This window comes from Triticum dicoccoides, chromosome 4B (genome assembly GCF_002162155.2).
Source record: "Triticum dicoccoides isolate Atlit2015 ecotype Zavitan chromosome 4B, WEW_v2.0, whole genome shotgun sequence".
Classification (NCBI taxonomy): Eukaryota; Viridiplantae; Streptophyta; class Magnoliopsida; order Poales; family Poaceae; genus Triticum; species Triticum dicoccoides.
The window spans coordinates 448,835,447-448,838,519 of NC_041387.1; positions in this window are offsets into that span (position 1 = coordinate 448,835,447).

Consider the following 3,073-nt stretch of genomic DNA (forward strand, 5'->3'; position numbering starts at 1 on the left):
CAGGCAACATTGTAACAAAAACAAACGCCGCATTAACGGCGACAATAGTGAGGATACGATAGTCAATGCCGGATTCAGAGGCTCAAAACCTGGTCAGCGGAAAAAGCCATTCAAACGAACTACTCTGGGTCCATCCAATTTGGACCGAATACTCGACCGCTTGTGCCAGATACACGGCACCCCCGAAAAGCCAGCTAACCATACCAACAGGGACTGTTGGGTATTCAAGCAGGCAGGCAAGTTAATTGCCAAAAACAATGACAAGGGGCTGCATAGCGATGAAGAGGACGAGACCCAACCGCCGAACAATAGAGGACAGAAGGGTTTCCCCCCACAGGTGCGGACGGTGAACATGATATACGCAACACACATACCCAAAAGGGAGCGGAAGCATGCACTCAGGGATGTCTACGCGATGGAGCCAGTTGCCCCGAAGTTCAATCCATGGTCCTCCTGCCCGATCACTTTTGACCGAAAGGACCACCCCACCAGCATCCGCCATGGCGGATTCGCCGCACTGGTCTTAGACCCAATCGTCGATGGATTTCACCTAACCAGAGTCCTGATGGACGGCGGCAGCAGCCTGAACCTGCTTTACCAGGATACAGTGTACAAAATGGGAATAGACCCCTCAAGGATTAAACCTACCAAAACAACCTTTAAAGGCGTCATACCAGGTGTAGAAGCCAATTGTACAGGCTCAATTACACTAGAAGTGGTCTTCGGATCCCCGGATAACTTCCGAAGCGAGGAGTTAATCTTCGACATAGTCCCGTTCCACAGCGGCTATCATGCCTCGCTCGGACGTACCGCGTTTGCAAAGTTCAACGCGGTGCCGCACTACGCATACCTCAAGCTCAAGATGCCAGGCCCTCGAGGAGTCATCACAGTCAACGGAAACACTGAACGTTCTCTCCGCACGGAGGAACATACAGCGGCTCTCGCGGCAGAAGTGCAATGCAGCCTCTTAAGGCAATTCTCGAGTCCGGCCGTTAAGCGGCCAGACACAGCTAAGCGTGCCCGAAGTAACTTACAACAAGACCACCTGGCACGTTCCGAGCATGCGTAGCAGTGCGGCCCCAACCCCAGCTCCTGCGAAACGTCAAAGCAGGTCCTTCGCGTACACCATTACACTCTGAAGATACCATGGGCATGGGGAGAGGGGCACGACCACGATAAACCCAGACTGCGGCTCAACCACACTAGGGGCTCTCAAGTGTGTCGTTCTTTTTTCTTTTCTTTTTACCTTTTATTTTTTACCCACAGGACTCCGTTTGTCAGAGGCCTTGTCCGGCAGCAGACCTGCCAAACTCATGATGCAACAGCCAGGGAAGGATAAAGGCTACAACGAATATACAGGTGGTCTCAATTACGAGCATTTTTATACACCAATCTGCAGCCTACCCCTAGAGGGGGACATGTTTAACAGTCCCATACGTTGCTTATCGCACTATTTGTATCATTCTGCATTCGTAGCAGCACTTATTGAATAAAACAATGCAACACCTTTTTGCTTATAATTGCATTTCTTTTTCATACATATGTTCATTCACGGCATGTTGCATCCGTACACTTTGGTACGGCTAATATACACCAGGGGCTTATGTTTCCCACATTATGGTGTGATAAGTCCGAACACTTTCACAAGTGCGGCACCCCGAACTTATAGCACTATATGCATCGGCTCCGAATCATGTCTTGGGTCAATAGTTGGGTTTGCCCGGCTCCCATGTTTTGGTACCTTACGTTCCGTTATATCGGCTAAGGTAGCACTGGGAGAACCACTGCGATTGCGCCCCAGCTGAGCTGGGTTAACGCCTCAGTGGAGAAAGCTAAAACTGACCGTCATGATGAGGCGAGAGCCGGTCGCTGTTCGAGAGGTTTTTTGTGAGTCCTTAAAGACTTATGCCGCTTAGAGCGAGGAGCCGGATACTGTCCGGCCAAGGCGTGGATAGCGCCCCAAATTCGGCCTTCCGAAGACTAGGGGCTTCGCCGAAATTTAAAATTATAGAATTCTATGGCTAAGTGAGAGTGTTCAAGCATTATAAGTCCGGTTGCCTTGTTCGCTGTGTTGAACGCCTCCCTAGATGGACCCAAAAATGGGAACAAGAGTGCTCAAATTTATCCCGAACACCCCAGCACTCGTGGCATGGGGGCTGAAGCCGACGACTTGCCATCTCTCAGATTTGATAAACAACCGCACATAAGGTAATATTTTAAATTAACAAGCATTGCTTAGCGCATATGAACTAAGTTTTCAGCGCACAGGATAACAAAATGCGAGTCTACTCAAATATTACATCTTTGGAGCACTCACCCGCAATAGTGCGGGCGCCCTTCAGCACACTCTTATAATACATCTCGGGCGTGTGATGCTCCTTGCCCTCTGGTGGTGGGTCCGTCACGAGCTTCTGGGCATCCATCTTGCCCCAGTGCACCTTTGCGCGGGCAAGGGCCCGACGGGCACCCTCAATACAAGCGGAATGCTTGATGACTTCAACCCATGGGCACGCATCCACCAGCCGCCGCACCAGGCCGAAGTAGCTCCCAGGCATGGCCTCCTTAGGCCACAGCCGAACTATGAGGCCCTTCATGGCCTGTTCGGCCGCCTTGTGGAGCTCGACCAGCTGCTTCAGCTGGTCGCTAAGGGGCACCGGATGTCCGGCCTCAGCATACTGAGACCAGAAGACCTTCTCCGTCGAGCTCCCCTCCTCGGCCCGGTAGAATGTGGCAGCATCGGACGCGCTGCGAGGAAGATCTGCGAACGCTCCTGGAGAGCTCCGAATTCGGGTAAGCAACAGGTAATTAACACTCACATGCTTACTTTGCATGAAAAATGCCTTACCCGCTGCTATTTTCTTCACCGCCTCAATCTCCTGGAGGGCCTTGTAGGCTTCGGCCTTAGCGGCTTTGGCACTCTCAAGAGCCGTTGCAAGCTCAGACTCTCGAGTCTTCGAGTCACGCTCCAAGCTCTCATGTTTTTTCACGAGATCCTAGAGCTCTTGCTGTACCTCCGCCACCCGCGCCTCCTGCTTCTCTCACTCGGTGCGCTCCGCGGCCGCATTGCGTTCGG